This window comes from Mauremys mutica, chromosome 15, assembly GCF_020497125.1.
Source record: "Mauremys mutica isolate MM-2020 ecotype Southern chromosome 15, ASM2049712v1, whole genome shotgun sequence".
Classification (NCBI taxonomy): Eukaryota; Metazoa; Chordata; order Testudines; family Geoemydidae; genus Mauremys; species Mauremys mutica.
The window spans coordinates 16,210,054-16,223,304 of record NC_059086.1 but is presented as its reverse complement, the minus strand read 5'-3'; the positions used below and the strand labels follow the sequence as shown (position 1 = coordinate 16,223,304).

Here is a 13,251-nt window from a genome sequence, read left to right as displayed (position 1 = left end):
GGGTCCCATCACGACCTGCACTAAACCGACAGCCAGGCCCTAGGGATTAAATGCAGCACACCCAACAGTAAAGCCAGATATGCCTCACAGAGGCATTGGAGTCACAGTTTACAACTCCACACGCAGCCACAGGCTAGAAACTTGCTTTTTATTTGTTTTAAACCAAAGCTGAAATTCTCCCACAATCCCAGGACTTCATGCACTGGGGCTTTAAGAGAAAAAACAAATACCATGTGTCATAGATCCATAGGTCCGGTTCTCTTGAACAGTCCCTGGGAGGTCCCTTTCAGTGTGTCAGCCCATATAGAGTCACACTCTCCATAAGGTACCACTTGGCTTCACCGCCTCCTGGGACCAAACCTCAGCACTTTCAGCCCCCCGGCTTCATGCTGTGAGCTCCCCTCAGTGAGTCTGCCTGAGCTGGACACCCAGGGGAGACTTGCACACCCAAAGGGAGCAGTGCACCCCCAACTCCCTGGCTCTGGAGTGACTCTCAGCCAGCACTGTAACAGCAGGAGGGTTTATTAGGTGTTTAGAACACAGTGTAGGAAGTTGTTAGTTAACACAGAGAATCAAAAGTTCCAGCATAATCCAGCTGGGTCAGTCCAGAGCCCTCAGCCCCTCTTTAGTCCCAGTCCAGGAGTATCTCTTTGCCTCCAGCAATCCACACGTAACAACCCCACCTGGCCCGGCCCCTGTCTTTTGTCCTCCAGCTGGTCACACCCAGCTGGCTTCCCAAGATGGGTGGGGCCATCCATGGTCATCTGTTGCTAGGTGCCAAATATCCAGGCAATTGGAGCTATCATAGTCTTCTGAGAGTCTCCAGGGGCTCCAGGCCCAAGCAGCTGGGCATCGGTCACACCTGTATCTCTGAGCCTCTGCAAAAAGTAAACACCCTTCCCCCCCACCTAGTTTACCATGTATCACATGGGGGAAACTGAGGCACGTACCATATTTATCCAAAATATTATGAAAAATTCCCACTCTGTGACACGAGACTTGGGAACGCTGCGCTGGCAGCCGGTTCCCCTCTTCCACCCCACTCCTCTCACTACAATTCCAACAGCATTTGAACTTCCCCACATTCTTGTTCAAACAGAAGCTTCTGCAGCATCGTCCATTGTCCCTGCTCCCTGTGAGCCCAGCCAGCCCTGCTACAGCCCAGGGGAGGGCTCCGGCGATTGGGGACGGGTTCAGCCCTCAGGGTGCTGCTCATTTTGAGCCTATCACAATCCAGTCTGATACACAGAGGGCTCAATCACGGCCTGAGGCTGGCAGGAGCAGCGTGTGTGTGTCTGCAATGGGAGTGAGTCGGTGCTACTGCGAGACCCTTCGCTTCTGCATCCTCTGACCAGTATGTATTAAATTTCCTACATTTAACAGTCGTGTTAATGCAGTTCCCTCCAATCAGCACATTCTGATGTAACTGAGGGTTGAGGCAAAGGATTATCACAAATTGCTGCTGTTTTCCTTTGAGTTCAGGGGGAGGAAACATCTGATGTGCCGCCATTTCCCCACATTCCCTGTAGGGCAAGGTTCTTTCCTGGGTGTCAGCATTTGAGTCTGATTCCCCCGTCATATTTCCTGGCCCTGGTAGCCTGGGACAAAGAGTCAGCTCCAGAGAACCCTCAGGAGTCAAGTGCTGAGTTTTTGTCTCATGTTTCCCTTTGCCACACGGGAAGGGTTCAGACGTCGAAGTTTTGAGGTTTATTTTTCTCCTTCTCTTTGGGGCCTGTTTGCAGTTGTGGAGGCTCCTGCTCTGTTTTATGCCCCTTCCTCCACTTGCCAAGCAGGTTGGTGGTTAGATGCTTTCAGATTTATTGTATCCCCCATGAACTGTTTTCTCTCACTTGCTTGTCTCCAGAGACAGGGTGCTGTCCAGGGTCTGAGGCTGTTTCTCCTGTTGCAGGTGGCCCTGTGTTTTTTCCTGCTTCTTCCTGTCACTGGGGGCTGTGGGATCTCCCTGAATAACAGACCCACTAACTCCTCATTTCTGGGGGAAATCCCAGTTGCCGGAGTGGCGGGGGGCAGATGCTGAGAGGTTTCCATTTGTCCCACCCCGCAGGGTGACTAGGGATGAGGAACGGGAACAATCTCTCAAAACTTTCCACAGGAATCTCCAGGATAAGGTCCATTGAACTGACACTATAAAATGAGAGACTCCCCCCTTCTAGATCCAGATACACCCCAATCACTCTTGGCATCACATCCAAGGTCTGGATCACAGGGTTGGCCTCCCTGGGGTGATATCATTCCTCATACTTCCCCAGAGCCCAGCACCCCAGCCCAAGGGGTCTTATCTGCCTCTCCCATCTCACTGTCCCTCACAGACTCACTCAGCTCCCAGTCCGAGCTGCCCCCCACCCCCACTTCCCAGTAATCCCTGCAAACTCCACTTATAAAGCATAATAGTCCTTGTCCACAAACCCCTCATTCCCCAGAGCTGTCAGGGCCCCAGATAGGCCAGTCAGCTATGGAGACTGGGAGTTGTGTTGGCCTCTTCACCAATCCTCAGACACGGTGATTTCAGGGTGTTTGCAAACCAGCTCCAGGGTGACACAAACTGGGGAGAGAAACCAAAATAACCCCATTAGCCACAGGTCAGTCGGGGACCCTGTGATCTCACAGGATAGCTGGAGCAAAGGACAGAGTATTAAGGTTTGGGGTGACTAGTGGGACTGGCACCGCTAGCCTGGATCTGGCCATGGAGCAGGGTTTCGTCTCTTTGGTTCCTCTCACTGCCTCCCTGCAGAGAGTCTGTCCCTCGGAGGCATTAGGTCTCCCGGGTAGGGGGCATAGAGGGTGTCTGAAGGGGAGGACTGACGGAGTAGGGATGGATCATCACTGAAGGGCCAATGGAGATGGGGGGGGGTGTCAGGACTAGCTGGGGGGGGGTTGCAAGGGAGCTGCCCGGGGATGAGGCTTACAGCTCAGGGCAGCGTGTTCAGGCCCATTTGTGGCATCCAGTCCCATGGCTCTGCAGCCAGTGCACACCCTGCCTCGCCCACCCTTTGGGGACCCCACACCTCTGAGAGCTCAGCTACATAACGGTGATACCACTAACCCCAGCACAGTGTGTGCTCAGCCCCTCACAGCCCCACTCACCCATGTAGCTCCGAGCCCTCCTGAAATCTGCAAGGGAAGAGGAAGAAACATGGTCAGGGGCCTGGCAAATGCAGGGAACTCGCTCCTACAGGAGATGCTGTTCTGGGAGAGGGGTCACTGGCAAATGGAAAGGAACCAAGTTATGTGAAATATGACATGAAAACACATCCTCTTACCTAGCTCTGTGTGCACCTTGTCTCAAACGGAAAGATACAGCGTTATTCCCTGTCATTTAGGCAGAGGGCTCAGTTCTGGGTACTGCTCTGTGACTGTGTGATCACTTTACATGTGGTTCATGGGCCCTCACTGCCAAAGAAAAAAGTGTCCCAGCTGTGTTAAGCCAGAGACAGGCCCTTTCATCCAGAGATCTCTGCTAATAGCAATGACCGGCTCTCTGGGGTGCCTCTATATTGTCTCAGTATTGGGGACTGGAGCAAATGTTCCTCTCAGGGATTGTGGTGTAAATCCTTGTACTTCACTGGAGAGAAACTGGATGTACACTGGTGTCACCCAGAGCAGAATCCAGGCCAGTAAGAAACTGCTGTTTGGCCACAGTGGCCCTCAATGGATTGGGAATTTTAAAAGGACACTGGTAGGATACAAATCTTGGGTGGGATTTGCAAAGCATCTAACCTTGATGGGAGACATGGGTCTGGATCCCTATTCAGCTCTGACACTTACATCTAAGGAGGATTTCTTTTCTGTGTTGCTAATAACCCTTTGGAGCACCAAAACTACACACTGCAGCAGTCACCTATAGAAAGCGGCTGATCCCCTTCTGCTCCATCAGAACAATGTGATTGACATTGGATTGTCAAGGCCAGGTGACACCTGTCTTGTCTATCCAGACATGAGAGCAGGTAACCCTGTGTCTTCTGCAGAGAGCTCACAGTGCTGCCATGGGACTTGTGTAACTTTAATGTGACTCAGATTCAGTGTGGGCCATTGTCAGCAAAGTGATGTGGGGCTGTTCCAAACTTTGGGTACATCTACACTGCAGCCCTAGTGCCCTAAAAGCAGCAGAGTGTCTGGGATCAGCATGTGCAGTGGTTTCAGCTGGCTGCTCAAGTGTAAACCTGCTCGGACCCCCGAGTATATAATCAGGTGGCTACACTCAGCCACTGCCCGTGCTATCCCAGTGTGACACTGTACCTCAGAGTAGCACCCTGGAACCCCAATATTCACTGCTGCGATATGATTATGCTGCCTTGTGAGGTATCATTTTAAAAGTCTTGATCTGTTGAACATTAATATCCTGTTGGACTAACACAGTATGTGAGGTTATGAGGTATTGCTGTATGTGTTACTGAAATATGTTGTGAGACTTGGAACACCCACAAAAGAAAGGAGCAGCCAGACAGTGTTAATGGCTCATCAACACCCATGGAGGAAAGAATCCATTGTCCCTGAGACTCTAGGCAATGGAGACTGTTTGACCACTGGAAGCTGGAAGAAAGTATAAAAGAGGTGAAGTTACATCGTCACTTGACCTCTCTCCACTCCCAGCTCAACACCTGGAAGAACAGCTGGAGGACAAAGTGACTTTCCAGGATCTTCATGATTTCCACAGCTACAGTGGCCGGTGCAGCTTACCCAGGGGCCACCCGAGCAGCTGGGGCAGCCCCCAGGGCCAGCCAAGCTGGTTGTTGCTGGGGCGGCCCCTGAGCTCATCCTCACCTGCTTCTGCTAGAGTGGCCCTGGGCAGCTGGCCCCAGGGCTGTCTGAGCAGCGGCTGGTGCAGCTGGCCCCGGACGCGGTCCCAAAGCAACCGTCCTGGAGCAACAGCAGTACCCCAGGCCTCCCTCCTCCCCCAGCTCCCCCCACAGAGCAGCCGTAAATTTTTGTTTATTTCCTATGACCTGTCCATGACTTTTACTAAAAATACCCATGACTAACTCTTAGCCTTATTCATAAGTGGCAGGGGGATCTTTCATGTAACACAATTGGCTGTGTCCCTGCCTGTGCGTGGCTGTGTAAGTGCAGCGCCTGTCAGATGCTTCACACAGCATCACAGTGTGAAGGACAACCCAGGTTGGTGCATTTGGAGGGCTCAGTGGTCCCACAGTCCAGGTTGCATCCCAGGGATCCTGACACACCCACCCACACTGCTACTGTTAGCGCATTAGCTCAAGCAGAACTAGTGGGTGTCTGGCTACCCGCGCTGGGAAGCTCGCTCCCAGTTGCAGTGCAGATTTACCCAATGAGCCAAGGTTGTCAGAACCAACAGCACATGTCAGAAAAAAAACCTGTTGTTAATGAACAAAAGACAAGGTCCCAGATCAGCCCCTAAACAGAGGCCACAAATTGCCCCCAGCTACTGTTATTGTAGGGAATGAGGGGAAGGAGCATCACACCAGAACATATGTCACATAGAGAGAAGCCTGCACTGCTGCAGACTGTCACCCGGCCTCAGACCTCCTATTTCTGTGCCGTGCAATCCCTTTGTGGTGCTGATTTGCAAAAGTGTGTAACTCTAGGGTCAGTGGTTGGCAGGAGCTTAGCTGGGGAAGGGCTCCATGGGGCTGTGTGGCTCTGTTTTTACTGTCCACCCCTAGAGATGTGGGGTCAGGTCCTGTCTAAACTCCCAGTGGAGCAATGTGGATGGTGTCAGAGGGCACCTCACAAAGCCCCCACAGAGCATTATAGGGTTCAGAGGCTCTGTTCATTTGAGGCCCAGGTCTAGATGAGGAGAGGAGAAAACAGGACAGGACTAAGGAGCTGAGGACTGGGATAGCAGGGAAGCTGTGGGTGTGGACTGAGCAATGTCAACAGAGCTGGGGCTGGGGGAGGAAGCCCAGGGCTGGGATAGCAGGGGGCTGCAGGCAGTGGAGGTGTTTATCCCATGGGAACTCCCTGCACAGCTCTGTTCTGGGTCTCTACGGCAAGGCCTCAGTTTCTAGGGGAGGCAGGTCCTAGCCTGGCATGTGTGAAAGTAGAATGAATTATATTACAAAAATAGATAGGATTAAAGAAATGCTGTCTGTACCTTTAAGGAAAATCGCTGGAATGCTGAAGTCCAGGTGTCAGGAAAACAGACATTAACATAAAACAATTGCACCGTTTAAGGGCAATTGTTGAAGCATTAGCCTTAGATCGATAGGAGTTAGTAAGGAAGTAGGATATACATGCTATGCCCCAGGTGAATTTTGCTGTTTTACTCTTTTGTCCCTTTGTTTGATTTCCGCTCTTTTATCTGTATAAATAAGACTGTTTGGGCCTTGCATGGCCACTCACATTATCTGAGTGTTATTGGCGGAGCGCTTTGCTAATAAAAACAGAGTGGTCTGACAAATTGTGAGTCTTGATTCTAACTTTGACAATTTGGAGGTTCCACCGAGATGGCAACCGTCTTCACTGGGGCTGTGTGATCCCTGACCGTTTTGTGGGACGACCGTGGCAGCCGGCACCTGGGCATTTGGCCCAAGCGGTCCTCCTTCTGAACGGAAGGGTGCACAACCACAGTGAAGTCTACGCCATCGAACCTGTTGGTTCCCACTCTGTTCTGGTAGGGATCCCAGGATCTGGCATCAGGAATCTGGTCAGGTAATTATATCTGTGTTTTGTCCGGACTGAGGACTGTCCTGTCTCTGTGTCTATCCGTCCTCTCTGTGGAGTGTTTGAGTCTGGGTGCCGTCTCCGTCCGGGGATTGGCCGACCAAGGGGTTCCTGTCCCCGCGGTCTGAGTGAGTGAAATCTGCACAATCGCAGCCGCACCGCACCTTGGGTAAAGCCCCTGGTGTGAAAGCAAGGGCGATTGAGGCAGTAGCCCGTGGGCTCCTTTTGTGTGTGGCACTGGGCATCGCTCTGACGAACCCAAATTTCCTTCTTGTGTGATTGGTGTGTAAAGTCCTCCTGTATGGGTAACCAGACGTCTAAGTCGGGGCAGTTCCCTAAAGGAACCCCGGCTCATTTTATGCATTTTAGGAAGGGTCCGGACTCCTGTAAATTTCTGGAAAAATGGTCTAGGCTAACTCAGGGAGATCCCAAAACTCAGTGGCCACTGTTAGGATCTTGGGACAAGGACCGAGTAGACGTCTTAAAAGACAAACTCGGCCAATCTAAAACTAAATTGGCAAAAGGAGAGGTTGACTGTTTCATGCAATGGTGGGAAGAGGCAAATCGTAGATGGACAGAATCGAAACTCGCCTCTCTCAAAGATTCAAATGATAAGTTAAAAGCTTTATTGGAAACCTCCTCTCCCACCACTAGACCGAGCGCTCCCCTTTATCCTGTTCTCCGAGCAGACCCCCCTTCATACTCCTGTCTCCGGGTGGGAAAAGATGAAGAAAACCCCTTGCTAGATTCCAGGGACGATGATGAGGAAGACGCACTAATTGGCCTGGCAGCCTTGCGTCGGATCAATAGACAGCCACCCACGGCCTCAGCTCAGGAACAACCGTCACCAGATTTCTCAGCTCCTGAACAATTCCCAGAGATCTCCAGTTCAGACCTGTCTGGATCATCCAGTATGGCTGAGGCCCATTCCTCTGAACCCACTCTGCCCCGTAAAAGCTCGCGCTTGGGCCTTAAAAATGTCCAGGCTCCCCTCCGAATCCTGCATACTGGGGGCCGAGAAGGGGGTCCCACTTGGAGCTATAAACCCTGGACTCGCACAGAGCTCCTTTCAATTGTAAAAGGCTTTCCAAAGCCCCGGGAAAATCCTACCAAATTTGCAGAGGAATTTTTGTTAGTATTTGACACCTATGAACCCTCTGAGGCAGACCTCCTGCAGCTGTGCAAGCTACTTGTAGCAGCCCCAAGTGAGCATGAAAAATGGCTCACAGCAGCAAATTGGCTCACTGCTGACCGCCACTCTACTTTACCAGACACTGGTCCTGATACTGATTACCGGAAAAAGTGTAAAGAGCGAGCTAAAAATCTATTTGAAGCCATCCCTCAGGTATGGACTCCTAAAACCAACTGGATGGTCATAAATGGCTGTAAGCAACGACAGGGAGAAAACCCGGGCGACTATCGCACTCGGCTAACTGACATTTTTCTGCAACATTCTGGTATACAACAGCCAGACAGAAATGGACAGGGCGCCCTGGCTAGTGCGTTTGTTAATGGCCTCCTACCTGCTATTGGCAATATGCTAAAACGAATAAGTGTTGGGTGGGAGACTGAAACCATGGACAAATTGCAAACAGTGGCAGAGCATTGCCAACGTACTTTAAAGGGAAAGGAGGAACAATCAGCTCAACAGTTAATGGCCCTGCAAATACAGCATTATTCAGGGCAGGGCAAACAGTTCCGGGGAAGGGGAAAATACCAGGGACGGGGACGTGGTCGAGGGAGGGGCAAAGGAACTGGTTTTTCGGGTTATGGGGATGTTTGTAATTACTGTAAACAGCCCGGACATTGGAAGAACGAATGTCCCAGCCGGCCTGGTAATTCTGTAAATAACCAGCTAGACCCCCTGCCAGCACAGCCAGTCAGTCCCCAGGCTTACTTTGTCTCACAGCAATGATGGGATGCCGGGGAACCTCAGGAAATTTTAACTCCTTTACTACCACTCACTCCTACGGGTGAGTGTGTGTTAACTATCAATGATCTTTCTCTCCCTTTCCTTGTTGATACGGGAGCTTCACTCTCTGCAGTTCGTACTACTGATCTGCCTGCGGTTCCCCGCTCCGGAAAAACTGTGTCCGCTGTGGGCATTACGGGAGTCCCAACCTCTTATCCCCTTTCAAAACCTCTACCAGTCCAGGTTGGTCCCCTTTCTGTGGATCATGCCTTCCTTCTCTCTGATTCCACTCCGGTAAACCTTTTGGGTCGGGATCTGTTATGTAAGCTTGGCTGCACCATATACTGTTCCTCGGATGGGGTCTATTTACAAATTCCCCAGTCCTCTCTGAGTGATTCTGTAGCCTCCCTGCTGTCTGAAACTTCCCTTTCCACTCCAGTCCCTTGTTGCCCACTGGTCCCATCCCTTGAACACCTAATTTCGCAGGTCCCATCCTCTCTGTGGCCAACCCATCCCTCTGAGGTGGGCCGCTTAAACACTGACCCCGTCTGCATTACTGTGGACTCCTCCAAACCCCTGCCTCGCCTTTCTCAATACCCTTTAAACCCTGAGGCAGAGGCTGGCATTGCTCCAGTCATAACTGCCCTGCGGGAGCAAGGCATTATTGTTCCCTGCTCCAGTCCCTGTAACACCCCTATCCTCCCAGTTCGAAAAGCTGATGGCAAATCATGGCGATTTGTTCAGGACCTCCGAGCCATTAATCGTATTGTCATACCCGCCTTTCCTGTTGTCCCAAACCCAGCAACGATTCTGGCTTCTATCCCACCAGCTGCAACTCATTTTACTGTCGTTGATTTGTGCTCTGCTTTCTTTTCTGTTCCGGTTCACCCTGACTCCCAGTACCTCTTTGCCTTTTCTTACAAGGGACAGCAATATACATGGACCACGCTTCCCCAGGGTTCAGAGTAGCAGCCGTGTTAGTCTGTATCCGCAAAAAGAACAGGAGTACTTGTGGCACCTTAAAGACTAACAAATTTATTGAAGCATGAGCTTTCGTGAGCTACAGCTCACTTCTTCGGATGCATAGAATGGAACACACAGACAGGAGATATTTATACATACAGAGAACATGAAATGGTGGAAGTATGCATACCAACAGGCAGAGTCTAATCAATTGAGATGAGCTATCGTCAGCAGGAGGAAAAAAACTGTTTGAAGTGATAATTAAGATGGCCCATAGAAGGTGTGAGGAGAACTTAACATAGGGAAATAGATTCAATTAATGTAATGACCCAACCATTCCCAGTCTTTGTTTAGACCACAGGTAATTGTGTCTAGTTTGCATATTAATTCGAGTTCAGCAGTTTCTCTTTGGAGTCTGTTTTTGAAGTTTTTTTGTTGCAAAATTGCCACCTTCAAGTCTGTCACTGAGTGGTTAGAGAGGTTGAAGTGTTCTCCCACTGGTTTTTGAATGTTATGATTCCTGATGTCAGATTTGTGTCCATTTATTCTTTTGCGTAGAGACTGTCCAGTTTGGCCAATGTACATGGCAGAGGGGCATTGCTGGCACATGATGGCATATATCACGTTGGTAGATGTGCAGGTGTACGAGCCCCTGATGGCGTGCCTGATGTGATTAGGTCCTATGATGGTGTCACTGGAATGGATATGTGGACAGAGCTGGCATCGGGCTTTGTTGCAAGGATAGGTTCCTGGGTTAGTGTTTATGTTGTATGGTGTGCGGTTGCTGGTGAGTATTTGCTTCAGGTTGGGAGGCTGTCTATAAGCGAGGACTGGCCTGTCTCCCAAGATCTGTGAGAGTGAGGGATCATCTTTAAGGATAGGTTGTAAATCCTTGATGATGCGCTGGAGAGGTTTTAGTTGGGGGCTGTAGGTGATGGCTAGTGGCGTTCTGTTATTTTCTTTTTTAGGCCTGTCCTGTAGTAGGTGGCTTCTGGGTACTCTTCTGGCTCTGTCAATCTGTTTTTTCACTTCAGCAGGTGGGTATTGTAGTTTTAAGAATGCTTGATAGAGATCTTGTAGGTGTTTATCTCTGTCCGAGGGATTGGAGCAAATACGGTTGTATCTTAGAGCTTGGCTGTAGACAATGGATCGTGTGGTGTGTCCGGGATGGAAGCTGGAGGCATGTAGGTAAGTATAGCGGTCAGTGGGTTTCCGGTATAGGGTGGTATTTATGTGACCATCGTTTATTAGCACAGTAGTGTCTAGGAAATGGACCGCTTGTGTGGATTGGTCTAGGCTGAGGTTGATGGTGGGATGGAAATTGTTAAAATCACGGTGGAATTCCTCGAGGGTTTCTTTTCCATGAGTCCAGATGATGAAGATGTCATCAATGTAGCGCAAGTAGAGTAGGGGCGTTAGGGAACAAGAGCTAAGGAAGCGTTGTTCTAAGTCAGCCATAAAGATGTTGGCATACTGAGGGGCCATGCGGGTACCCATAGCAGTGCCACTGACTTGAAGATATATATTGTCCCCAAATGTGAAATAGTTGTGGGTGAGGACAAAGTCACAAAGTTCAGCCACCAGGTTAGCCGTGATATTATCGGGGATACTGTTCCTGATGGCTTGTAGTCCATCTTTGTGTGGAATGTTAGTGTAGAGGGCTTCCACGTCCATAGTGGCCAGAATGGTGTTTTCTGGAAGATCACCGATGGATTGTAGTTTCCTCAGGAAGTCAGTGGTGTCTCGAAGATAGCTGGGAGTGCTGGTAGCATAGGGCCGGAGGAGAGAGTCCACATAGCCAGACAATCCTGCTGTTAAAGTGCCAATGCTTGAAATGATGGGGCGTCCAGGATTTCCAGGTTTATGGATCTTGGGTAGCAAATAGAATACACCTGGTCGGGGTTCTGGGCATGTGTCTGAATAGATCTGTTCCTGTGCTTTCTCAGGGAGTTTTTTGAGCAGATGGTGTAGTTTCTTTTGGTAATCATTAGTGGGATCAGAGGGTAATGGCTTGTAGAATGTGGAGTTAGAGAGCTGCCTGGCAGCCTCTTGTTCATATTCCGACCTATTCATGATGACGACAGCACCTCCTTTGTCAGCCTGTTTGATTATGATGTCAGAGTTGTTCTTGAGGCTGTTGATGGCGTTGTGTTCAGCACGGCTTAGGTTGTGGGGTAAGTGATGTTGCTTTTCCACAATTTCAGCCCGTGCACGGTGACGGAAGCAATCTATGTAGAAGTCCAGTCTGTTGTTTCGACCCTCAGGAGGAGTCCATGCAGAATCCTTTTTTATTATAGCGTTGGTAGGAAGGATTCTGTGGGTTAGTATGTAGTTCAGAGGTGTGTTGGAAGTATTCTTTGAGTCGGAGACGGCGAAAGTAGGATTCTAGGTCACCGCAGAACTGTATCATATTCGTGGATCTGGAAGGACAAAAGGAGAGTCCCCGAGATAGGACAGATTCTTCTGCTGGGCTAAGAGAATAGCAGGAAAGATTAACAATATTGTTGGGTGGGTTAAGGGAGCTACTGTTGTGGCTCCTTGTGCCATGTAGCAGTTTAGACAGTTTAGTGTCCTTTTTCCTTTGTAGAGAAGAAAAGTTTGTGTTGTAAATGGCTTGTCTAGTTTTTGTAAAGTTTGTCCATGAGGAAGTTTGTGTAGAAGGTTGGTTTTTCATCAGAATATCTAGTTTAGAGAGTTCAGTCTTAATCCATATGTGGATGATCTACTCCTCTGTTCCCCCTCGTTATCTGCCTCAAAAACTGATTCTTTAGTGCTCCTTACTGCCTTAGCAAACAAAGGTCACAAGGCTTCTCGCTCTAAACTACAGCTCTGTCAAGCCTCTGTCACATACCTTGGTTTTCTCCTCTCCCAGGGTTCCCGTATGCTCTCTCCCACCCGTGTCCAGGCTATCCTTAGCTTTCCCCGACCCTGCTCCCCACGCCAGGTCCGAAAATTTTTGGGCATGGCTGGATTTTGCAGGCAATGGATTCCCCAATATGCCTCCCTTGCAAAACCTCTCCAGGAACTCACTCAACTCTCTGTGCCTAATCCCATGCCATGGCCCCCTGAAGCAGACTCTGCCTTTGTTTCCCTCAAACAAGGTTTAGCTTCTGCCCCCGCTTTAGGGCTGCCAGACTATTCTAAGCCTTTTACCCTTTTCTGCCATGAACAATCTGGATGTGCACTTGGAGTTCTTACTCAGGTGCACGGAGAAAAGAACCACCCAGTAGCTTATTTCTCTGCCACTTTGGACCCTGTGGCCCAAGGCCTACCCCCCTGCCTGCGTGCTGTGGCTGCCGCAGCGCGCCTAGTCGAAATGTCTGAATCCCTTGTCCTTCGCTCTCCCCTTACTCTCATGGTCCCTCACTCTGTGGAAACTCTGCTGTTACAGCGTAACACAAGCCACCTCTCCTCCGCTCGCCTTACCAGGTACGAACTTCTACTGCTGTCGGCTTCGTATATCACCATAAAGCGTTGTTCTCAGTTAAATCCTGCCACTCTCCTTCCCTTGTCTAATGATGGTGATCCCCATGACTGTCTTGCAACTGTGTCTGCTGTCACTGTCCCGCGCCCTGACCTTTCCGATGTCCCTCTCCCTAACTCTGACCTTGTTTTGTTTACTGATGGTTCCTGTTTTCGAGACAGCCAAGGTCGTCTCCTTGCAGGATACGCTGTTGTGTCACTCTCTGAAACCCTTGAAGCTGCACCTTTACCTT

The 13,251-nt window shown here is 50.1% G+C and overlaps 1 pseudogene; it reads right to left on the bottom strand.

Annotated features, from left to right (window-relative positions):
* Nucleotides 1–261: 261 nt before the first annotated feature.
* LOC123349783 overlaps nucleotides 262–13,251 on the bottom strand; it is a 65,524-nt pseudogene continuing 52,534 nt past the window's right edge.